At 35.3% G+C, this 26,691-nt stretch overlaps 5 long non-coding RNA genes across 5 annotated transcripts; 4 read left to right on the top strand and 1 right to left on the bottom strand.

Annotated features, from left to right (window-relative positions):
• Positions 1–10,742: 10,742 nt before the first annotated feature.
• LOC124437712 lies at positions 10,743–10,961 on the top strand. The gene is made up of 2 exons (XR_006945818.1): positions 10,743–10,811; positions 10,896–10,961. It is a non-coding gene; the product is annotated as an uncharacterized LOC124437712 (long non-coding RNA).
• A 156-nt stretch (positions 10,962–11,117) lies between these two features.
• LOC124437695 lies at positions 11,118–12,170 on the top strand. Its single transcript, XR_006945801.1, has 3 exons — positions 11,118–11,416; positions 11,793–11,859; positions 12,037–12,170. It is a non-coding gene; the product is annotated as an uncharacterized LOC124437695 (long non-coding RNA).
• Positions 12,171–12,190: 20 nt separating this feature from the next.
• On the top strand, positions 12,191–13,307 carry LOC124437709. Its single transcript, XR_006945816.1, has 3 exons — positions 12,191–12,297; positions 12,363–12,616; positions 12,737–13,307. It is a non-coding gene; the product is annotated as an uncharacterized LOC124437709 (long non-coding RNA).
• LOC124437713 lies at positions 12,295–13,473 on the bottom strand. Its single transcript, XR_006945819.1, has 3 exons — positions 13,352–13,473; positions 12,701–13,272; positions 12,295–12,604 (listed from the first exon to the last, which is right to left on the bottom strand). It is a non-coding gene; the product is annotated as an uncharacterized LOC124437713 (long non-coding RNA).
• Positions 13,474–14,462: 989 nt separating this feature from the next.
• Positions 14,463–17,939, top strand: LOC124437706. The gene is made up of 4 exons (XR_006945813.1): positions 14,463–14,582; positions 16,777–16,926; positions 17,023–17,157; positions 17,862–17,939. It is a non-coding gene; the product is annotated as an uncharacterized LOC124437706 (long non-coding RNA).
• The last annotated feature ends 8,752 nt before the right edge of the window (positions 17,940–26,691 follow it).

Raw genomic sequence — 26,691 nt, 5'->3', positions numbered from 1 at the left:
ATAGTTCATAGTATGTGATCCTGGAATTAAGAACAAGAATTGGAATGTACGACCTTTAAGAAATTTTGAAAACATGGGAAAATACAATTCACCAATCAAGTGAGTTCAATAAGTGGGAAATAAACGCATGAACAATCTTTGAGATTTAGGTGCGTGAAATATAAGTTTTGGAATTTAAGTGCTTTAACTATAGTCTTTGGATGTTAGGTGCATGAACTATAGTCTTTGGGAGCTCTTTATGAACTATAGTCCTTCGGAGTAAGGTGCATGAACTATAGTCTTTGGTAATTAGATACATTAACTATTTTCTTTGGTGTTAGTTGCATGAACTAAATTCTTTGGGAAATAGACGCATGATCTTATAGTCTTTGCGAGTTACGTGCGTGAAATATAGTCTTTGGGAGTTAGGTGTATGAACTATAGTCGTTCCGAGTTTAGGTGCATGAAGAAGAATTTTGGGAGTTTAGTCTTTGAAGTTGGGTGTGTGAAAGATATTCTTTGAAAGTTAAGTTTGTGAACTATAGTCTTTGGGAGTTAGGTACATGAACTATATTGTTAAGATGCACGAACAATATACATATATATAGATTTTATAGCCTTTAGGTGCATGAACTAAAGTCTTTGTGAAATAGACACATTAGCTATAGTCTTTGGGAGTTAGGTGCATGGAAAATTTAACTGTCTTTTCAGCATATGAAGTTACCCCACGATGACACACACACACTATGATCAAACGAAACATTTTTCTTGCGAACTTTATTAGCGATTAGAACCGATGGAACTCGATTACCATTTCATTTATTTCAACGGTGTCATGAGATCGTTTAAGTCGCATGAACTATAGTATTATAGAAATAGACGCATGAACAGTCATTGCGAGTTAGCAAAATTACTTTGTGCTCAGCAGTTCGAAGTAGGTGGCAAACTACTTTGAAACAACTTCACAATTTGCTAAAATTCTAAATCAAATTAGATAGCGGGGGGACAATCTAATTTCATAGAAAAAACCAATTGTAACTGAGCACGAATCTAATTAAACGACGACCTTTCCAATTATGAAAAGTAAATATACATGCGTGAAAGCGGAAAGTATTCATAACGCTTCTTCTTGTTTATAGACCAATGTTTCCAGTTTGGTAAGAACTGATCTTAGTGACTCCTTAGTGACTCCTAGTGACTCCTCAGTACAACATTACGTAATTTTTATTTCAGTTGACATATTCGTCGTGTTTTTTAGAGGCAACTTTTCAAACGAAGTTTGTGGATTTGGGTCATCCTCCAGTTGGATGTTGCTCTCTAACTGTACCTAATTTATTTGGTCATTCACAGGTACACGTGACTTGTTTATATTAAACGGAGGCCTGGGCACTAGGTCATATTTTGCCATGTTATGTATTTGAGTTGTATCCACGCCTATTGATCACTTTATATAAACATTAAAATGTTTTCTTTTCTTTAACCTGAGAGGATGTGTTATGTTCTGATGTGTTAAAATTAACTGTGAGATTGAAAAGTAATTAAAACTATAAATAGCTTTATCTAAGTTCCCACAAAATGCTTTACTCCCTACCTCCCCTCAAAGAAAGTGTATCGTGAAACATAATTGTTGTTTATATAAAAGAACCGAGATGCTTTAAAAAAAATTCATTTTGTCTTACGGTGAATTTCCTTTAAATCGGGCAATGTCTGTTATTCTATGCAACACGAAACTCGACTGCGACATGGCAAAGGAAACGCGGAATTATTGCAGAACTTTTATCTTTCAAACATTTCGAGAAGGAACTCAATTAACTTTTGGCGAGATTTTTACTAGTTTCTAGACAGGTTTGTCTGTCTATTTTTACGAGGGAGAGGGATTGAGCACTATTAGAAAGCAGAAGGATAGGGAGGGTGGGCGAAGCTTAGCAACTAGAGGAGAGGGACACGGGACCTTTGAAAATGCAATAAATTTCTATTGTTATTCATGGACGTTCACGTCGCAGATGATGAAAACATTTACAGTTTTGAACTTTTAAAAAATCCATGTCAGCAAATAGTAAAGCAGCATATTTAATATTGTAGTGCCTTCGAGAAACAGACGTTGATGGTCAACAGTAATATACAAGAACTTGAGGATAAAAATCACGAGGAATGCGATTTGTTTCAAAAGTACATCAGCAACGATGATATTTTGGATGGCATCGTAAGAAGATGGTGGACGAGCTTACCGGAATAATTTACCATCAAGGTATATTTACGATCAGACTTATGGCGCGTGCAAATATTTATTGTACAAATAGGATATTGTGTCCCCAATGATCCGTTTGTAACCTTTACGCCGAATTTGTAGCGTTGTTGGTGTAAATCATTCGTAACTTGAGTTGAATAACAAAACATATTCGTTCATTTAACCACGATTTTAAAATCTTTACTTTTGAGGAAAAAATTGCGTTTTGAATCAAGTTCCAAAACACAGCAAAAAAACAGTGTTTACTGCTGGCGTAACAGACTTCTTAGTCGCAACAACCTTCTTTCGTGCGCATTTGTTGAAAAATGATGCAGTTGTTAAAAAATAATTGCCATTAATTAACATGTTGTCACGTGACATCAAGTAGATGTTTGCGCAGATGCTTTTGTACGCTTAACACTTTGGTGAAAATGGTTTTTATCAAACTGAATAACATACACAGAAAGAAAATGCATGGAACATTTCATCAACAAGAATCAACTTAATGTTTCAACTACATTTTTGATTTGCGTTGTAAAAAAGTCATCACTGCTTGCGCGCATTCCTCCCAGACCCATCTTTGAGCAATCAGTTCGCATTGTATTATTACTCTCATTATGAAGTTTCTCCAGTTCAGCTGAGCGACATAATTTCTTGGACAATGAGAGCGACTGCAATGGAGAGAAGCATTGTATGGTTAAATGAAACGAAGCAATAACTCTAAAGTCCAGATTTGTGCTACCTTCGGCGGCAACGCAGCCATGTATTTCATTATGTTGTTAATTTCTTTTCAAACTCGGCTTGAGGAATAACTTCTGTTACCAAACCGTAGTTACACGCTTCGACCGCAGTCATTTTTTCCAACGAGTAACATCTCATTCGCCTGAGTGCAAACTTATACGAAATGTGTGAAAATCATACCTTAACTCTTAACTGCATTAAGATAACGATACCTTGTTAATAATTGAGTTAATTAAACAAGAAGAACAGGGCTCAAAATAACGGTCAGGCAACGGACAATGATTTTCAAAAATACCTATGTATCGGTAACATTTTCAGTTTTCCCATAATAATTTATTATTCGGTTTTCCTTTCAATATGTTTTTGCAATATTGAGCGTCAATTTTTTACATACGTAAAAACCATGCTTTCTCTAGTAATTATATGCTGGCTAGGGACTTGTTGCATTGAAGGTTACGATTCCGTTCTCGTAAATTGTGTCGTGAAAAGGGCACGCGGCTTTGGCTGAAAAACGTGAAAAGTATATTTGGAATGTGAGATATATTGACATCGGACATTTCTCGTTTTGCTTCCTTTACAATATTACTCCTTTTACATTTAGGCAAGGGTAAAGTTCGTTCGTTGAATTTTGGTGAAGAAGCCATTATCAATGAAATTGAAAGCGATGTGGTAAGTTTATGTTATGTTTCTATATCTTTAGATGATTCTTGGCTTGATATATTTTGTCAATCATATTTAGCAGATATAATCACCAACAACTTGATTTTCTCGTTTGCTAGCCTCAGGAATACGTCTGAAAAGATATTGTGATAAAAGTCATCTCATAAAAATCTATTGTATTTAATTATTGGTACTTAGGTGTGTGAAATGTAATCTTTGGAATTATGTGCATAAACTATAGTTTTTGAGTGTGAGGTGCATGAAATATAGTGTTTGCAAGCTAATTGTGTGAATTATAATGTTTATGAGTTAGTTGCAGCAAGTATAGTCTTAGTAAGTTAGGTGGATTCATTATAATACTTGTGATTTAAGGGCATAGGCTATAACAGTCAGGAGTTATGTTCATAAACTCTAGTCTTATGGTGTTAAGTGCAGGAACTATAGTCTTTGGTGATGCATTGTTACTTTGCATATCATTATTTCATATTTTCTCATATTGTAGATCCCACATGGATAGAGTTGTCAAAGTCCCTTTACCACCTCTGTCATTCACTTCAATTACTCTTACTAGTTTTTCATTGTTCATGTGTCATGGTGATTCATGGCCAAGAATGTTTTTTTGTAGTTTGGATTCTTTGTGGATGTCAGTTGTTTGTTCGTATAATGATGACGGGCCCCATTATTATATGAGCCCACCTGAAGGTGGTCAACTGATACTCGCAGAAGATCAACTCTGCACTAAACATTCTTTATGTGATGATAGAACTGGGGTATTGAAGTGGTCCCTTTCGCTTTGCTCAAAGTTGCGTATATAAAGAAAGGAAGTAGCTACAAAAGAAGATGGAAAAAGTTTGGTTATAGCCAACATCATTAATAGAAAACGTTTTGTAATAAATGATTATATGCCTCTTGATTTATCTCTATTGTTCTTGTGAAAATCTCAATGGTTTTTATTAATGGTATGGTTTTTGGTTTGTTTATTGAATGGCACATTTATGCTGTTAATTGCATATAGGTACAGATTGTTCAAATTGTGGTGTAGACTTGCAGTAAATACGACCTACGACTTCTTCTCACGTGTCCTAAACCTTTGATCGCTGCGGTAAACGGTCCAACAGCTGGATTTGGTCTTTCCCTTATCGCACTGTCTGATATAGTCTTTGCTTCAGAAAAGTAATGTATTGAGTTAGTAAAATTATTCATCCTAGCTGGTCTGACTTCATCTGTGTTTTCAAGTGTTTAATTTCAGAGTTATATTTAATATGGAACATAGTGATTGTCTCAAAAGAGTTTTTTGCGCATACCGTCACGTCACTAACATTTAAGTCATTTTTGAGAGTTTTGTGGAAAAAAGAAAGGAATTGATATAATTTTGAAAACAGCCAAACTTTCTTTAATATCATATGTCAAACATTTATTGAGTCGTTTTTCTTTGGTCAATTTACTTATAGACTTATATTATAGACTTTATAGACTTTGATGAAAATATGGAAATATGATAAATTTCATTTTCAGAATGGTTGGAATCCCTGTTTTTGTAAAAGTTGTTTTTTAAGTGGAAAATGTGTTGAAATGCATTAATTATAATCTTTTAATGAAAATATGGAAATATGATAAAATTCATTTTCAGGGGGGGCTCTATTATTTGTAAAAGTTCTTTTTGATGTGGAAAATGTGTTGAAATGCATTAATTATAGTTTTATAGTGAAAATATGAAAATATTATAAATTTTATATTCAGGATCGGGGTGGACTTAATTTTTTGTAAAAGTTCTTTTTGAGTGGAAAATGTGTTGAAATGCATTAATTATAGTCTTTTGGTGAAAATATGGAAATATGATAAAATTCATTTTCAGGGAGGGGCTCTATTATTTGTAAAAGTCCTTTTTGATGTGGAAAATGTGTTCAAATGCATGAATTATAGTCTTTTGATGAAAATATGGAAATATTATAAAAGTCAGTTTCAGGACACGATTTTTTTGTCAAAGTTCTTCTTGATGCAAAAATGTTGTTCAAATGTATGAATTATAGTCTTTTTATGAAATAATGAAAATATTATAAAAGTCAGTTTCAGAATGGTTGGAATCCCTGTTTTTGTAAAAGTAGTTTTTTAAGTGGAAAATGTGTTGAAATGCATTAATTATAGTTTTATAGTGAAAATATGAAAATATTATAAATTTTATATTCAGGATCGGGGTGGACTTAATTTTTGTAAAAGTTGTTTTTTAAGTGGAAAATGTGTTGAAATGCATTAATTATAATCTTTTAATGAAAATATGGAAATATGATAAAATTCATTTTCAGGGGGGGCTCTATTATTTGTAAAAGTTCTTTTTGATGTGGAAAATGTGTTCAAATGCATGAATTATAGCCTTTTGATGAAAATATGGAAATGTTATAAAAGTCAGTTTCAGAACTCGATTTTTTTGTCAAAGTTCTTCTTGATGCAAAAATGTTGTTCAAATGTATGAATTATAGTGTTTTTATGAAATAATGGAAATATTATAAAAGTCAGTTTCAGAATGGTTGGAATCCCTGTTTTTGTAAAAGTTGTTTTTTAAGTGGAAAATGTGTTGAAATGCCTTAATTATAGTTTTATAGTGAAAATATGAAAATATTATAAAACTTATATTCAGGAAAGGGGGTAGACTTAATTTTTTGTAAAAGTTCATTGAAATGCATTAATGATAGTCTTTGTGAAAATGTGTTGAAATGCATTAATTATAGTCTTTGGTGAAAATATTGAAATATGATAAAATTAAATTTCATGAAGGGTTAACTCGATTTTTGTCAAACTTCTTTTGGATGTGGAAAATGTGGAAATATTATAAAAGTCAGTTTCAGGACTCGTTTTTTTTGTCAAAGTTCTTCTTGATGCGAAAAATGTTGTTCAAATGTATGAATTATGGTCTTTTTTTGAAATAATGGAAATATGATAAAATTAATTTTCAGGATGAGGTGGAATCCCTATTTTTGTAAAAGTTGTTTTTTAAGTGGAAAATGTGTTCAAATGCATGAATTATAGTCTTTTGGTGAAAATATGGAAATTTTATAAAATTCATTTTCAGGGGGGGTGGACGTGATTTTTTGTAAAAAGTTCTTTTTGATGTGGAAAATGTGTTCAAATGCATGAATTATAATTTTTTGATGAAATAATGGAAATAAGATTAAATTCATTTTCAAGGGGGTGGAATCCCTTTTTAGTAAAAGTTGGTTTTTTCAATTGGAAAATGTGTACAAATGCATGAATTATAGTCTTTTGACGAAAATATGAAAATATTACAAAATTAATTTTCAGGGGGGTGGACTCGATTTTTTCGTCAAAGTTCTTTTTGATGTGATAATATGAAAAAAAATTTTTAACTAAGCGCTTCTGACATCACTACGCACGGTCTCATTCTAATATGAAATCCTCAGTAAGAAAATCTGACCACGATACACTTTACGAGAACGGAGTCGATACCTTCCATGCAACAAGCCTCTAGCCAGCATATAATTACTAGAGAAAGCATGGTTTATACGTATTTAAAAAATTGACGCTCAACATTGAAAAAGCATATTGAAAGCAAAAACGAATAATAAATTATTATGGGAAAACTGAAAATGTTACCGATACATAGGTATTTTTGAAAATCATTGTCCGTTGCCTGACCGTTATTTTGAGCCCTGTTCTTCTTGTTTAATTAACTCAATTATTAACAAGGTATCGTTATCTTAATGCAGTTAAGAGTTAAGGTATGGTTTTCACACATTTCTTATTAATTTGCACTCAGGCGAATGAGATGTTACTCGTTGGAAAAAAACTGACTGCGGTCGAAGCGTGTAACTACGGTTTGGTAACAGAAGTTATTCCTCAAGCCGAGTTAAAAAAGAATTAACAACAGAATGAAATACATGGCTGCGTTGCCGCCGAAGGTAGCACAAATCTGGACTTTAAAGTTATTGCTTCGTTTCATTTAACCATACAATGCTTCTCTCCATTGCAGTTGCTCTCAATGTCGAAGAAATTATGTCGCTCAGCTGAGCTGGAGAAACTTCACGATGAGAGTAATATAGAATGCGAACTGATTGCTCAAAGATGGGTCTGGAGGAATGCTCGCAAGCAGTGATGACTTTTTTACAACGAAAATCGAAAATGTAGTTGAAACATTAAGTTGATTTTTGTTGATGAAATGTTCCATGCATTTTCTTTCCGTGTATGTTATTCAGTTTGATAAAAACCATTTTCACCAAAGTGTTAAGCGTACAAAAGCATCTGCGCAAACATCTACTTGATGTCACGTGACAACATGTTAATTAATGACACTTATTTTTTAACAACTGCATCATTTTTCAACAATTGCGCACGAAAGAAGGTTGTTGCGACTAAGAAGTCCGTTACGCCAGCAGTAAACACTGAAGTCTCAATGACTTGAACGATACAGAACGAGTGTTCGAAATTTTCCAGCAAAAGTTTTTTTGCTATGTTTTGGAACTTGATTCAAAACGTAATTTTTTTCCTCCAAACTAAAGATTTTAAAAATCGTGGTTAAATGAACGAATATGTTTTGTTATTCAACTCAAGTTACGAATGATTTACACCAACAACGCTACAAATTCCGCTGCGTAAAGGTTACGAACGGATCATTGAGACACAATATCCTATTTGTACAATAAATATTTGCACGCGCCATAAGTCTGATCGTAAATATACCTTGATGGTAAATCATTCCTGTAAGCTCGTCCACCATCTTCTTACGATGTCATCCAAAATATCATCGTTGCTGATGTACTTTTGAAACAAATCGCATTCCTTGTGATTTTTATCCTCAAGTTCTTGTATATTACTGTTGACCATCAACGTCTGTTTCTGGAAGGCACTACAATATTAAATATGCTGCTTTACTATTTGCTGACATGGATTTTTTAAAAGTTCAAAACTGTAAATGTTTTCATCATCTGCGACGTGAACGTCCATGAATAACAATAGAAATTTATTGCATTTTCAAAGGTCCCGTGTCCCCTCTCCCTCTAGTTGCTAAGCTTCGCCCACCCCCTCCCTCTCCTTCTGCTTTCTAATAGTGCTCAATCCCTCTCCCTCGTAAAAATAGACAGACAAACCTGTCTAGAAACTAGTGAAAATCTCGCCAAAAGTTAATTCAGTTCCTTCTCGAAATGTTTGAAAGATAAAAGTTCTGCAATAATTCCGCGTTTCCTTTGCCATGTCGCAGTCGAGTTTCGTGTTGCATAGAATAACAGACATTACCCGATTTAAAGGAAATTCACCGTAAGACAAAATGAATTTTTTTTAAAGCATCTCGGTTCTTTTATAAAAACAACAATTATGTTTCACGATACACTTTCTTTGAGGCGGGGGGGGTAGGGATTGAGAGTAAAGCATTTTGTGGGAACTTAGATAAAGCTATTCGTAGTTTTAATAACTTTTCAATCTCACAGTTAATTTTTAACACGTCAGAATATAACACATCTTCTCAGGTTCAAAAAAAGAAAACATTTAAATCTTTAAATAAAGTGATCAATAGGCGTGGAAACAACTCAATTACCTAACGATTCAAAATATGACCTTGTTCCCAGGCCTCTGTTTAATGTAAACAAGTCACATGTGCCTGTGAATGATTAAATAAATGAGGTAAAGATAGAGAGCAACATCCAACTAGAGGATGACCCCACTCCACAAACTTCGTTTGAAAAGTTGCCTTTAAAAACACGACGAATATGTAAACTGAAATAAAAATTACATAATGTTGTACTGAGGAGTCACTGGGGGTGAACAAAGTACTCAATTATATTAAGGGGTGTGGGTAAAGAGGGAAGTAGGGGGGTAAAGGAAACCGAACCCGTCAAGGTTTAATATCGCCCCGTTACCAAATAAACTTTCTCACTTTGGGGATTTTCGTCTGAATGTATTATTGACGTGTTTATTGCATTCATTGGCGAAGTAAATTGACCAATGAAAAACGACTCAATAAATGTTTGACATATGATATTAAAGAAAGTTTGGCTGTTTTAAAAATTATATCAATTCCTTTCTTTTTTCCACAAAACTCTCAAAAATGACTTAAATGTTAGTGACGTGATGGTATGCGCAAAAAACTCTTTTGAGACAATCACTATTTTCCATATTAAATATAACTCTGAAATTAAACACTTGAAAACACAGATGAAGTCAGACCAGATAATTTCTTTGATAATTTGCGACTAAGTGGGATAATTGCCCCAGATGTAGTGCAAGTACATCTAGTTAGTCGTTGCCATGACTATAAACAATTAGTCAAGTGGGCTGCGCATGCTCGAGCGCATGCGCAGATGATTTCTCCATTAAATTGTTACTAAACATGCTATTTACTTCAAAATCGGGCTAGTAGATGCAATTGGTCGTTGCCATGACCATGAACATTGGCAGCCAATCAATTTAACTGCGCATGCTCAGTTGATATCTTTAATAATTTGTTAATAAGCAAGTTATATACTCCCTAATTGATGCTAGTAAATGCAGTTGGTCGTTTCCATGTCTATCAACTCGGACAATTGGTCAAGTGGACTTTGCTTGCTTGAGCGTGCTGCGCATGCCCAAGCGTACTGCGCATGCTCAGATGATCTTCTTATATTTTTGTGACCAAGCGATTAATTACTCAGAAAGTGATAAAAATAGGTCCAGCTTGTTGTTGCCATCACTATGAATATGAAAAATTTGTTAAATGACTAAATTTCTCATTATGATTGAAATTTATGATTTCCCAATATGTGACCAAATGAACCACAGAAGGATGCAAGCTTGTTCTGTTTGTCATTGCCATGATTGTAAACTCAAACAGTTTGTTGAGTTGTTTTTGCATGTTCAGATGGGTTCTCAAATAATTTAGGACTGAGGTTTAAAATATACCGTCTTAATACTTGCAACATGAATAAAATTTAACTTTGTATTACATCTACATTTAAGGCGTAAAGATGTTTTTTCTTTGTTATCGTAGTCAGTAGTTATCAAGTAATGGACCACTCTCAAATAATCACGAATATTGGTTGACTTTTGGTTAGGTTTCTTTGGGAGGCCCTTCTCCTTTGAACTTGCAAGGAGCAGTCAAGCGTCTCACTGTGATAAACATACGAATTATTCTTTCTCTCATTTTCTTGTTTAGAAAAGTTATCAACTAAGTGGTCGAACTCTTCGTAAACTACCATTCCTTGCACATGCGCTGTATTCGAAAGTAAGTAATACAAATTAAAGCCTTCACCCGTGTTCTTTGTTGTACATGCATGTACTTATATTGTCCCTCAAACCTACGTAATAGGCACAAACGATAACCTCAGAAGAGTTTTTGAATAATCTTGCAATGATTGTTGACAAGCAGTTCAAAGAAAGAGAATCTTTGCTCAGTTGGTGAAGAAAAAAGCGTGCAAGCGTGATCTTTTTAACGATTGTATACTTTTTATACATTCATAGAAATCTTTTGGATATGCTTTGTCGAAGATTAAGATTTTTTTATTGCTCAATTTAAGTCCATTTGGTAAGATAGATCACAAAGTTTGCTAATTTATATTGGTACTTTGAGACTCCTTACATGACGTTTCCCCAACACACCCGAGGTCAAATGCAGCAATGTGTATAGTTCGTTATTGAGGATGATGTGTAGATTATTTTAAATAGGGAAGGATATTTATACGATATAGTTAATTGTAACTGTTTAATTTCAACGTATGTTTACATTAAATTACATCCTTAAGCCAACTTTACTAATATTGATCGCTATTTTCATGTTATACATCTATAATCATCTTGTTAAAGATTTGAAGCTTTGCTGCGATAATACAGGTTTGTACAGCTATCTCATCTTTGTTTGTTGCCTATCTGATAGCATGTCAACTCCGGGGACCAGATTTTTTATCGAGATTTATATGACATTAGAGATTGTCGTACGTCAGTCTAATATCTTGAGCATGAACGATATGTTGTTGAAAGATAAGTTTACATATACTCTAGCGTAGTGTCTTCATCAGGAGTGATCGAATGTTGAAACTCGAGTCACTATATGCTCCAGTCTTATGATTTGTCAGGAGTGATCTTTTATTGAAAGTTTCGCTAGTGTTATTTAACCATGTTATCTAAAACTTTATCCTCCATAGTCCATTTTGTATTTGTGTTTCCACTTGTTGTCTTTAATGTTTTAAAATAATGTTCTTCTTGACAGCAGAGAATTATTCTCATTATGATTCATTACGATTCTCATTATGACGACATTCATCACTAAATAAAAGGTAAGCACAGGGAAACACTGCATTTTCTTATTGAGGGTAGCTGTAGTGTATTTTGTGTTCAATTAGAGCTACTTAGCGTGTGAAACGTTACAGCAAACTAAATATTTGTGAAGATAAAGTGTAGAACAGTGTTTCAAATTGGCCTGTCGCGTTTACAACGTATTTCTTCAATACCAGAGAACGTTTACAACGTAATCATGGACAAATAAGACTACATCAACAAAGCGAAGACCCTCTTACAAGACACCAACACGTATGAACCTCTCCAAACAGACCCCAACAAAACCACTACAAACCGCATCAACAAGAAATTAAAACAAATAAACCACTTGCAGATGAAGAGTGGTTAGAAAAGTATATTAGAGAAACAGAAGAAGAAAGACGCCAAACAGAAGAGCTCGAACGCAGAATGCAAAATGAAGTTCCTCTTGATTCTTGGTAAGAAAAGTTGGAAAATTTGTTTATTTATTGTTGCCGAAGCTTTTGACAGATAACTTTCGTAGGTGCCATTGTGGTAACTGCCGTGTTCCTCTCTTGGTTAATCCAAAGAATGTAGATGCTGCCACGAAATTGCCAATTTCATGATTGAAATGCAAGATCATATGGTGGTATCCGAATTAGGAAGGCAGCCAAAATGCATAACAGAGCATCCAGGATTTGATGCCATTTGCCTCAATCGATGGGCATTAAATTTAGCTGCCAATCTTTACCAAAGACAAGATGGAGTTAGATATCATAAAGGATTCTTGGAGCAAAGGTTTGTTAGAATTATTAGTTAAATGTTTCTGTCTGGGTTATCTATGAATGCACACTTGCAAAATTTGTATTTTTGGACTCCTACCTGTTTTAATGGACCTTGTGTATTATGCCTTTTCAGGTTTTTTCGAGTTGTTGCATATAGACAATTTACAAGAATGGTACATGGCATTCTTCGAGACAAAAGAATTCCACTTCCAGCTTGTGCTTACCATGTTATTCGAAAAACTTTTAATTTAAAAAGAAATGAACACTTTGCAGAGTATGAAGAGGACAATTTGTAAAATAACATAACATTATATATTATTTTAGGTGTTGTTTGCATGAGCCCAGCTAGTAGGGATTCAGTGAAGTGTGGAATGATTTAAGCCACTCTTGATTTATTGCATCTTCGATTCACAATTATACTTGTTATACAAAACATACAAAATTACAATTCCTTTCTCTTTATTCTGTCCATGCAGTCAATTCACACTTCACTGAATCCCAACTAACTGGGCTCATACCACCAGGTCCTAAAAAACTGGTTACTTTTGGTTTTTTGGACAGTTCATTATATTTTATGGCCTTTCATCCAATTCTTGCACACAGTGCATCGAGGTGCTGCTCTCTCATTTCTCTGATTAGTGATTATTTCTTGGACAGGTGATACTTCAGCTATATCAAACAATAAAGTGAGTCAGTTCCAAAAATAAGATTCAAATTAACTCAAAGCAAGTAATGCCTTTTGTAAAACCTGGCTTAGTTGGGGGGAAATGTACAGCTGGCATGCTTTTCTTCTTGCTTTTTTTGAGATAGCTTCACTTTTTGATTGCTTGTCCAACATGGAATTCATTGGCAATGGAGTCATTTGTAAAAGATCACCTTTGGCTTTTCTCAATGTTTCCTCATCAATGAGTGCGGAGCACAACACTTGATAAATATCTTCAACATACCCTGGAGGAGCAATGTGCAAATTATTCAAAATTTTATTTTATGGTAATCATTTCTTATTAAGGCTTTCATTATTATGGCATTAAACACATGATATCTGGCAGTAGGAGAAATGTATTAAATAATACCAAAATCCTGAGCAACTTTTACATTTCTTACAACAGCTTCACCATTTTATACAGACATCCACTTTCTTTTCATCTAAAATGGCATGTATTTATGAAATATACTCTCACACAGATTCCAGGTAAAATGTAGATATGCATATGTATAATTTTAACGTACTCACCATTCTGCGATCTCTTGTAAGTTCATTGTCATCTTTTCGAGGATAAATGCTCGGGTAAGCAACGATTCCGAATTCATCTCGAATGAGTCGAGGTGAAAAATTACTTTCTGATTCAGAAAGCGAGCCGAATTTCCGAGAAAACGAATCTTTTGTGAAGTGTTCCGAGCAAACTGCGGAATTCTTTGTGGGGACCCACTTATCGCGAGTAGCTTTCACAAAGTTGACCCATCGCTTTCTCCTACGCTTAGCTTCGCTTCTTTCGTCGTTAAAAAATGGTATGCGATGAAGTGAAATGCCTTTCTCCAAACTGGCTACGTTAGAACAACCAAAAACTACACATCGATCTGGCATTTTTGTGTTTGTTCACGTGCATAAACAGTGTAAGTTGTATTGGAAGTCAGTCTTGTGTTCCTTAAATGACGTCACAAGTAAGTCCCATGCCACGGATTAGAGCTCTCGACATTTTTTACAAAACGTTGAAATTTAGGTTTTATTCGCATCTTTGCCGAAAGATAACTCAAAAACGAAAAAAGTTATTCAAATTCTGTAAAAGGCATTTGTATTATTTATCCAAAATCTATTTGAGAATAAAAAACTAAAAATAACTGTATGTGCACTTTAATGAAACCGTCTACAAAAGAATCCGACCCAACGACTCCTCCACCGCCAAATTCTATGGACTACCAAAAATTCACAAAGAAAACAACCCGCTATGACCGATTGTATCTCTTCCTGGATCACCAACGTATGAATTATCAAAATATATTTCTAATATTCTGCACCCACTAGTCAAATCATTACATCATACTATCAAAAATGCCACCACTTTCCTCACCAATATTAAAAATGTAAAACTAAAACCAAACGAAATCATGATATCTTATGATGTAGTGTCACTTTCACATCCATACCACTAAACATAGCCAAACAAGTCACAAACGAACTACTTACTAACAACAACTCGTGGAAAATCACAACCGAACTAGACCAAGACGATATCATCGACCTGCTCGAGCTTTGCCTCTCCACTGAATTCTCCTTCCAACATTCGTATTACCGACAAATCTCAGGAACACCAATGGGTTCTCCTTTATCCACCTTCCTTGCAGAAGCTGTTATGCAACACCTTGAAAAGCAGTCAGTCACTAACAACACACACATCAGACTATGGAGAAGATTTGTTGACGACATCTTTGCTATCGTCGAGAAAGACAAAACAGAACACATTCTACACACAATAAACAACACCACACAGAACATAACCTTCACCATGGACAAAGAACAGAACAAACAACTTACCTTCCTAGATACTCTACTTACCAGATCACATGACGGCACATTAAACACACAAGTATTCCGCAAAAATACACACACAGACCAAATACTCAACTTTAATAGCAATCACCCAACACAACACAAAATTAGTTGCATACGAACTCTCTTAGCTAACAGGATTAAAACCCACTGCAATACAGAAGAAGCCAAGAAAAATGAACGCAACTACTTATACTCCACATTCATAAACAACAATTACCCATGAAACTTTATCAACAAAATATTAAACAAAATACACAACAAACCCCAAGCTGAAAAACCTAACGAAGATACAGACGAACCAGTAAAAATAGTGACATTACCATATATAAACGGAACATCAGAATTGACATGAAGACTACTCCGATGTGTCCTGTGTCCTGTGTCCCAAGTGCAGGAGTCGCCATTTTAATATGGTGATAGCCGGGAGGGCACATTGTATATACACTTTGTATATTACGCTCACTACGCGTGCGTAGTTTGAGCACTGTCGGATTGTGTAGAGAGCCTCATATGGAGACGTTCACCGTGTTCGCGATATGCAAAGCTCACATTTATAGGTTTGAGCACTGTGGTGACTCTACAATACAATCCATACAATGTGTAACCGTACGTCCTGTGTCCCAAGTGCAGGAGTCACCATTTTACTATGATGATATCCGGGAGGGCACATTGTTATACACTTTGTATATATATATATATATAATCAATTAATACAAAGTTTTGCAGCGCACGGTCTGTTACAATGAAATGGGGTGAGTTATCGTTTGTTTATACAATTTAGTCAGCTAAGTGATTTATTGGGCCGCCTATGGTATGTCTGTCAACTGATAGATACATCTTGACAAAGTTTGTAGTTAACTTTGCCATGATGTTGGCCGATGTCTTAGAACAGAATGATGTACTCGTAATTTTGAATTAGATAGAGATATCTTGGTGTGCTACAAAAAGAACATAATTCAAAATGCTATGATATGTGCTATCCAAATTGTTGGTTGGAAATTTTTAGATAATTTAAACTAAGATAATTCAACAGGATTGAAAACTATTCAGAACAATCCATAACCAACTGCTGAAGTGGACAATATTTTTTATTGAAATTATTACTGAAATTATGGAACATTGGCTTCTTTTCATGCTTGTTTAATGCTGCATGAGAACAAAATTTGTTGACATAGTAGTGTCAAGAAAGATATTTAACATGTTTTATAAATAATATTGTGCATTAATGTGTAATATTTTAGAATTGTGTAATATGTTAAGAAACTCTTTGGACAAACACTAATTTGGTATTGATTTGGTGTTGGTGTTGGTGTTGGTTTTGGTATTTATTTTGGTATTAGTGTTGGCTTTGATGTTGACTTTGGTATTGATTTTGGTGTTGGTGTTGATTTCGGTATTGATTTTGGTATTAGTGTTAATTTTGGTATTGATTTTCGTATTGGAGCTGGTTTTAGTGTTTATTTTGGTATTAATTTTGGTGTTGGTGCTGACTTTGGTATTGATTTTGGTATTAATTTTGGTGTTGGTTTGTTTTGACAAATGCTTATCAAACTCTTCAACATTTTGTTACGCCACTCGTAATATCCGTGACAATGTTAGAGTTGTTTTATTTTCTCTGTAAGGAAGAAATCAAAATAGCTGTGATGGTGGAGATGAGTATCCTGATTTCATGCCTATTCCTTTCCGCTACGCTGCGAGAAATTCAAGAGTTCCGATTGAGTTTGAGGTGTTGCAGATGATTGCGAAAAGAAGGGTTTGATTAAGTTTTCAAGGTAGCTTTTTATTACATACATCATTTATATGGACAGTAATTTGGTCATGTGAAGGTAGTTTCGTTTGTGATTTGGATATACTTTATATACGCTTAGGTACGTAATAAATTGGACGGCTGTTTCTATGTGATAAAAGAAATCCTTTGAATCCTGAAATTGTGCTGTTTAATCGCAAAATTACTCGAGAGAGAAGAAGTTACTTTCTAGATTGAATCATGAAAATATTGTAAGGTAAAACGAAATTTACTATCCAAAATGAATCAATGTTTTATAACATAATGGTTAAAAGCGAGTTTCAATTTAGACGATACAAACTGCTTGTCTTATTAAATGTTATCTTTGTAGAAACTATTATAAAAAGTAGATAATCCCTTTTTCATGAAGCCCACGGGTGCTTTCGTTTATAATGAGACAGTCACTGTATAAGCAGGCTCTCGTTCATCACAAGAGAAATATGAGAAAGTTACATTGTAAAAGGTAACAAGTAAAAAACGTATAAACATGCTTAGAGTGCTTCAAATTATAAATCAAAAAGGCAGAAGTTGTTTGAATCTTTACAGTATCCTTGGATGTTCTAGTTTCTTTTATGAGAAGAATACTTGTAAAGAGAAAAGACAAATTTTGAAAACAAAACATCCCGTTTTCGGTCCATGCCTCCCTCGCGTTACCCCAAGATAGTTGAGCAATAGAGCATCGCATGTTAATTAAGGGAATCAGATAATTCTTGTATGCCATGAAGCCCATGGATGGTTTACTCGTGATATATGAGAAACAGTAAATGAGAGAGTTAAATCAGAAAGATATAAACCAACAAAAATTGTATAAAACATGCTTAAGGTTGTCTTAAATTATAAGTGTCGGAAGAAGTTAATTGAAACATTGCTTGGTTTGTCAATGTTAATTGAAACATTGCTTGGCTTTTTTTTCTTGTTCAGTTTACCTATGTACAAATATTATGTTGGATATGTACAAAGGCAAGTGTCTTCGGGTAATTTGAATTTCCCAAAGGAAATAACTTACATAAGTTTCGTCTCGCTATCATTGCCATGATACGGTAAGCATCATTTCATTTTCAGCTGCAAAATATGAATGTTCCATTGAGATAGTGATCGCTTGTTTTATTAAGTTATTGAATTTTCTCTTATTAAGGTTGCTTGATATTGATTTTGACAATGGGTTTTTTGTGAATTATGTGGAAGAATTCCCCAGAAGGTGGTGATGGATGGAACAACTCTTGGAATACAGAAAACTTTCTTACCAAATAATTTAAGAGAGTCTGATACTGGATTGCTAGATGGAAGATAAGTATTTTTGAAGTTTATCTGTAATATATAATATATACAGGTCTGCTAATTAGTAAATACGAGTGTTCATCTACGTATCATTATATCAATTATAATTCAAAAAGGCAGAAGTTGTTTGAACTTTTGAAGTATTCTTGGACGTTCTAGTTTCTTTTATGAGAAGAATTCTTGTAAAGAAAAGACAAATTTTGAAAACCAAAGAATCCTGTTTTCGGTCCATGACTACCGATACCCGAGATAGTTGATCACTAGAGCGTCGCATGTTAACTAAGGGAACCACATAATCCTTGTTTGTTTTCCATGAAACATATGGATGGTTTGCTCGTGATACATGAGAAACAGTAAATGGGAGAATTAAATCAGAAAGATATAAACCGATAAAATTGGTATAAAACATGTTTAAGGTTGTCTTTAATTATAAGTGTCAGAAAAAGACAGGGTCATAAGAAGTTACTTGAAACATTGCTTGGTTTTTTTTATGAGAAGAAAACAAAAAGATAAAATTCGAAAGCAAAAAACCCCGTTTTCGGTCCATGCTTCCCGATACCTTCTTAAGCGCAAGGTAATAGAACGCCGCATGTTAACGTTTCGGTAGGAGATTTCGGCCCCTCCACGCTATCCTACTTGGGATATGCCAATAGCAAGCTTCCGCCCATAAGACCCTGCGATAGGCTTTGCTCAGGGTACGCAGGGAGAGTGAGGGCTCCTAAGCCACTGCATACTATATCGCACCCAGCTTCCACTGCTAGTTGACATCTACTATATGAAGTTCTAGCTCTATATATATATACCAAAATTTAAAGGCGTACGAAAGTTGTGGGATGATTGTTATCGTTACTGCGCATGCCCAGATGATTCTTTGATAATTTGCGACTAAGTGAGTTATATGACACAAATGTAGTGTAAATACGTATAGTTGGTCGTTGTCATGACTATGAACAATTACTCGAGTGGACTGCGCATGCTCGAGCGCATGCGGAGACGATTTCTTTATTAAATTGTTACTAAGCATGCTATTTACTTCAAAATTGGTGCTAGTAGATGCAGTTGGTCGTTGCCATGACCATGAACTTGGGTAGCTGGTCAAGTTGACTGCGCATGCTTAATGAGACTGCGCATGCGCAGATGATTTGTGTTAAAACGTGTGACTGAGCGAGCTAATTACTCCAAAATCGGTACTAGTACATCCAGTTGGTCGTTACCATGAGCTTGGAGAGTTTGTGGAGTTGACAACGCATGCTCAGATTCTCAATTATTTTGTGACAGAGCGAGCTCTGAAATTGGTGCTTGTAGATGCGCTGAGCAAGTTTTCCATCATATATTTTTGTCATGCTCTTTGTCTACTACTTAAGCTTGTTTTTACAAATGCATGTGAAACTCGTCAACACTTTGTTACGGCACTCGTAATATCCGTGACAACGTTAAAAATGTTTTTTATTTTTCTCTACAACTTTATACCTGCATATTGCATGTCATATCCAAGCTTTCCTTTGATTTGACGGGAAATGGTTTTTATTCACTCTTACATCTTCTGCCTTTATAATTAGTCGATCTGTATTTCTAAACTAATAATTACAAATGCCCCAAGAGAATCTTTTTATTTTATTGGCTCTCTTCTACAAATACAATAACATGTCCGACTATTTGATTGCACGAATTTTAAAATTTGATCACGTTTTTTTGACACGTGTGTTTACCATGGGAATGATGGATTGCTTAAATGTACCTAGTTGTTTAGACTAATTGGATCCATAGTTATCCTGTAATGTATACTCTTGTGAAATACCAATGAGCAAAAGTAGTGTGTCTTCTATAACCTCTATTCTTGTTCTCCACTTCATAATCTATCCATATTTGTTCTTTTTTAGTTCTCAGCTCAACACAACTCTTGTCTGAAGTTCCTAAAACGTTGATCTACCCAATAAAGATCTCTGGTGGTAACATGTTAGGTATAGCTAGTGGTTGGTCATCGTCATTGAGCCTTGTGACACCAGTTCAGTATACGTTAATTGTCCTGAAGACGTTGAGGACATTGCTAGTAAAGCTTCGCCTAAACCAGAAGTTAGTTTTCATGGTATGCTAACGGATTACGCAAACGTTGTTAGAAAGAAGTTCACATGAAATGGTTATGGTCTCGTTCCATCGTCTTCTGAGAAGGTTTCATGTTCATCCTGTATCTTTCACCAATGTTACAAATACTTAGTTTTTTATGTTTTTTGAAATTGTCGTTTTTCTGACTATTATTTTAGAGCATAGATATTGAAGAATCTTGTGGTAGTACAGGTATTTTCAACATTTATTTGTTGAAAAATTCTCTAAGTTTTATAGCGTTAATAACTCTCATCTGTCCATCGTAACTTTGCTATGATTCTATGGATAAATTATGTTTTTATATATAACAGATTATTGATGATCCTACTTCACCTGAAGGTGTTCAGCAAGAGCGACGTATGAAGTTACTGTCATTAATTAACACTATAGCCCTTGATAAAGGGTTGGATGGTCAAAATTATAAATGTCATGGTTGTTCCAGACCAATTGGAATGAGTATGATCAATAAATTCTCGACTTGTTATTTGCTAATAACTCAAATATATTTATTTTCAAATTTCTTAGCTTAATAAATGTTATCTTTGTAGAAACTATTATAACAAAGTACATAATCCCTTTTTTCCGTGAAGCCCATGGATGCGTTCGTTCATGATGAAAGAGTCATATTTTATAAGGAGGCTCTCATTCATCACGAGAGAGTTAAGAAAAAGTTACGTTGTAAAAGGTAATAAGTAAAAAACGTATAAACATGCTTAGAGTTTTTTTAAGTTATAGTTCAAAAAGGCAGAAGTTGTTCGAACCTTTGAAGTATCGTTGGAGGTTCTAGTTTTTTTTATGAGAAGAATTCTTGTAAAGAAAAAGATAAATTTTGAAAACCAAAGAATCCCGTTTTCGGTCCATGCCTCCCGATACCCCCGAGATAGTTGAGCACTAGAGCGTCGCATGTTAACTAAGGGAACCACATAATCCTTGTTTGTTTTCCATGAAACATATGTATGGTTTGCTCCTAATACATGAGAAACAGTAAATGGGAGAGTTAAATCAGAAAGATATAAACCGATAAAATTGGTATAAAACATGTTTAAGGTTGTCTTTATTTATAAGTGTCAGAAGAAGACAGGGTCATAAGAAGTTAATTGAAACATTGCTTGGTTTGTTTTATGAGAAGAAAACAAAAAGATAAAATTCGAAAGCAAAAAACCCCGTTTTCGGTCAATGCTTCCCGATACCTTCTTAAGCGCAAGGCACTAGAACGCCGCATGTTAACGTTTCGGTAGGAGATTTCGGCCCCTCCACGCTATCCTACTTGGGAGATGCCAATAACCAGCTTCCGCCCATCAGACCCTGAGATCACCTGCGATAGGCTTTGCTCAGGGTACGCAGGGAGAGTGCGGTCGCCACCGAAGTGTGGGCCCCTAAGCCACTGCATACTATTTAGCACCCAGCTTCCACTGCTAGTTGATATCTACTCTATGAAGTTTTAGCTTTATATATATATACCAAAATTTAAAGGCGTACGAAAGTTGTGAGATGATTGTTATCGTTACTGCGCATGCCCAGATGATTTCTTTGATATCTCCACCGTTAGAAGGTTTCGCTCCAGTTTCTTTTTTTTGTTGTTACTTTATCTTTGCTTTTGTTTACGAATGAAAATTAATTGAAAATTATAATTCAGGGGATAGTAACGGGAACTGGCGACCACACGCAGTTTGGTGAAGTTTTCAAACTCATGAAAGCTGAAGAGGTTTCTTTATTGTCATCAGTTACTCTACAAATGTCTTTACGTAACGTTCACAATTCACATGCTATATTTGTAAATTTTATACACTGTATACATGTTAATTCTATACGCGGAAAGTTTTTAATGGAAATATTTTTACATGACATGTTTCACCTGATTCTTCCCGTTTAACACAACATCTGTTTAGATAAAAAAATTTTCACATGCCAGTTTTCTATGTATATTCACTTGTCGCAAATTTTGTTTCATGTCATGTTTTCAGTGTTTATCATTGTAGCGTTCATATTGAATGTAAATTTTGTGAACGTCTTTTTAGACTTTATTTTCATCTCTAAAAAGTATTTATCTTCACGTTTCAGCCGCCATAAACTCCTCTTCAAAAAACAATGGATTCCTTGGGAAAGCAGTTGTCGTTTTATTCTTTATGTATTATTGGTAAGCGTACCACAGAGAACTTATTATATTTGAAATTATTGTATGATTATTTTGCTTGATATTTGGTAAAGGATTTAGCAAGTGTTTCACGTCTGAAACACGAAAGAAACAACTTTAGTGTTTCAAGTGTTTCAAGGAAATATTTGCGTCTAAAGAATGGAAACAACGAAATACACTGCTCATTTGTAATTGGGAAGGCTAGACTCGCTCCATTAAGGGAGATTTCTATTCCAAGACTGGAATTAACAGCTGCCGTCATTTCCGTAAGACTTTCGAAGATTATTCCAGAAGAATTGGATATGGTAGTGCAAAGAGTTTGTTACTGGACAGATTCAATGTCAGTCCTCAAATGTATTAACAACGAAAGCAAAAGATTTCACACATTCGAGTCCAACCGTATGTCAGTGATTCGTAGTGGATCGCACCCATCCGAGTGGAATTACGTGAACCAAGACGACAATCCCGCCGATGAAGGTTCCAAGGGCGTTAGATTGGACATGTTGAGAAATAAAGGCCAATGGTTAAAAGGTCCTGCATTCCTTTGGGAGGATGAAAGCCATTAGCCGAAGGGAATAACAATTCCTGAATTAAAGGATGAAGGAGAGGTAAGGAAGGAAGCCCAAATCTACGTGACTGCAGAACAGCCTCACTTGTTGGATATGTTGATTTCACGCCACTCCATTTGGTGGAAGTTGAGGTGTTCTGTTGCTTGGTTGTTACGTTATAAGGATTATCTTCTTAGCAAGGCGAGGCAAAAGAAAGTTGTTTCTAGTCCTCATTTGGAATCGGAATTTAAAGTTGGACGACTAACAATGGAAGAATTGGATGCCGCCGATAGGGAGATCTTCGCACATGTACAGAACACCACATTTTCTCAAGAACTAAAACTGTTTGCAGTTCCAGGAAATAGTAAGGAGTTTGACAAGGCACTACTCAGAAAATCAGGAATCTCCATTCGACAATTAAATCCAATGATGGTGAACAGCTTACTAAAGGTTGGAGGCAGGCTTGGCAATGCGCCAATCAATGGGAAATCAAAACATCCTATTATTCTACCCTTCAAGCATCCCGTCACAGATATGATAATTCGTCAACATAATGCTGAAGTAGGTCATATGGGTCAAGAATCCGTCTTATCATCACTAAGAAAGGAATTCTGGATAATTAAAGGAAGAACAGCAGTTCGACGCGTAGTACGATGTTGCCTAGCTTGTCAAAGAAGAAAGGCTCGTTTGGGTGAGCAGCTAATGTCAGATCTACCAGAAAGCCGGGTGACACCTCAAAAACCTCCCTTTACTATAGTAGGAATCGATTATTTGGACTCATGTTGGTGAAAAGAGGTAGATCGTTGGTGAAAAGATATGGTTGCCTTTTCACATGTTTCACCACCCGAGCAATCCATATAGAAATAGCTCATTCCTTGGATACAGACTCGATGATCAACGCTCTCAGGAGGTTTATTAGCATGCGAGGATATCCCGAGCAAATCAAGAGTGATAGAGGAACAAATTTTGTTAGTGCTAACAAGGAATTGAACAAAGGAATTGAAGAATGGGATCAAAGTAAAGTGGACAAATTTTGTACGCAAAGAAGAATTAAGTGGCACTTTAACCCGCCTTCAGCGAGCCATATGGGAGGCATATGGGAGAGAATGATACAATCTGTTAGACAAATCCTCAAAGCAATTCTCAAGGAACAAGTAGTTTCAGACGAAGTCCTGCAAACCGTAATTGCAGAGGTGGTTCTAATCCTGAATTCAAGACCTCTCACGCGCAACAGTGATAGTCCTGAAGATGACGATCCTCTAACTCCAAACCACTTATTGCATTTACGAGCAAGTACTAGTTTACCCCCGGGATAATTTGACAAGAATGATTTGTGCTGTAAGAAGAATTGGAAACAGGCTCAATACTTAGCAAATGTTTTTTGGCGTAGATGGCTCAAAGAATACTTACCAACATTAATGGAGAGAAAGAAATGGTATACACCGAGACGGAATCTTAAAAAAGGAGATCTAGTACTTGTAGCTGACGAAAACTACCCAAGGGGACAATGGCCGTTAGCCATTGAAACCGTTGAAACACTAAAGTTGTTTCTTTCCTTGAAACACTAAAGTTGTTTCCATGCTTTAGACGCAAGTGTTTCACAGGGGTATGCATTACAGGATAACAATGCATCCAATTAGTCTAAGCAACTAGGTACATTTAAGCAATCCATCTTTCCGATGGTAAACACACGTGTCAAAAAAACGTGATCAAATTAAAAAATTCGTGCAATCAAATGGTCGGACATAGTATTGTTTTCGTAGAAGAGAGCCAATAAAATAAAAAGATTCTCTTCGGGCATTTGTAAATATTATTTTAGAAATACAAATCGAATAATTATAAAGGCAAAAGGTGTAAGAGTGAATAAAAACCATTTCGCGTCAAATCAAAGGAAAGCTTGAATATGACATGCGATATATAGGCATTAAGTTATAGAGAAAAATAAAAAAACATTTTTACGTTGTCACGGATATTACGAGTGCCGTAACAAAGTGTTGATGAGTTTCATATGCATTTGTCAAAACTAGCTTAAGAAGACAAACAGCATTCCAAAAATATATGATTGAAAACTTGCTCAGCGCATTTACAAGCACCAATTTCAGAGCTCGCTCTGTCACAAATTAATTGAGAATCTGAGCATGTGTTGTCAACACGACAAACTCTCCAAGCTCATGGTAACGACCAACTGGATGTACTAGTACCGACTTTGGAGTAATTAGCTCGCTCAGTCACAAGTTTTAACACAAATCATCTGCGCATACGCAGTCTGCTTGAGCATGCGCAGTCAACTTCACAAGCTACTCAAGTCCATGGTCATGGCAACAACAACCTGCATCCACTAGCACCAATTTTGAAGTAAATAGCATGCTTAGTAACAATTTAATTGACAAATCATCTGCGCATGCGCTCGAGCATGCGCAGTCCACTCGAGTAGTTGTCCATAGTCATGACAACGACCAACTATACGTATTTGCACTACATTTGTGTCAATTAACTCACTTAGTCGCAAATTATCAAAGAAATCATCTGCGCATGCGCAGTAACGATAACAATCATCCCACAACTTTCGTACGCCTTTAAATTTTGGTATATATATATAAAGCTAAAACTTCATATAGTAGATGTCAACTAGCAGTGGAAGCTGGGTGCGATATAGTATGCAGTGGCTTAGGGGCCCACACTTCGGTGGCGACTCTCCCTGCGTACCCTGAGCAAAGCCTATCGCAGGTGATCTTAGGGTCTGATGGGCGGAAGCTTGCTATTGGCATCTCCCAAGTAGGATAGCGTGGAGGGGCCGAAATCTCCTACCGAAACGTTAACATACGGCGTTCTAGTGCCTTGAGCTTAAGGAGGTATCGGGAAGCATGGACCGAAAACGGGGTTTTTTTGCTTTCGAATTTTGTCTTTTTGTTTTCCTCTCATAAAAAAAACCACGCAATGTTTCAATTAACTTCTTATGACCCTGTCTTTATCTGACACTTATAATTAAAGACAACCTTGAACATGTTTTTTACCATTTTCATCGCTTTATATCTTTCTGATTTAACTCTCCCATTTACTGTTTCTCATGCATCACGAGCAAACCTCCATATGCTTCATGGCAAACAAACAAGGATTATGTGGTTCCCTTAGTTAACATGCGACGCTCTAGTGCTCAACTATCACGGGTATCGGGAGGCACGGACCGAAAACGGATTTTTGTTTTCAAAATTTGTCTTTTCTTTACAAGAATTCTTCTCATAAAAGAAACTAGAACGTCCAAGGATACTTCAAAGGTTCAAACAACTTCTGCCTTTTGAATTATAATTTAAACAAACTCTAAGAATGTTTATACTTTTTACTTTTACCTTTTACAATGTAACTTTTTCATAACTCTCTCGTGATGAACGCGAGCCTCCTTATACAATATGACTCTTTCATCATGAACGAAAGCATCCATGGGCTTCATGGAAAAAAGGGATTATGTGCTATGTTATAATAGTTTCTACAAAGATAAGATTTAATAAGCTAAGATATTTGAAAATAAATATATTTGAGTTATTATGGAAACAACCATTACATTTATAATTTTGGCCATCTAACCCTTTTCCCGGGCTATATTGTTAATTAACGACAGTAACTTCATACGTCGTTCTTGCTGAACATCTTCAGGTGAAGTAGGATCACCAATAATCTATTAAGTATAAAA

This window comes from Xenia sp. Carnegie-2017, unplaced genomic scaffold, assembly GCF_021976095.1.
Source record: "Xenia sp. Carnegie-2017 unplaced genomic scaffold, XeniaSp_v1 HiC_scaffold_16, whole genome shotgun sequence".
Taxonomy (NCBI): Eukaryota; Metazoa; Cnidaria; class Anthozoa; order Malacalcyonacea; family Xeniidae; genus Xenia; species Xenia sp. Carnegie-2017.
The sequence above is the reverse complement of the archived record's forward strand: the minus strand, read 5'-3'. Positions and strand labels throughout refer to the sequence as shown.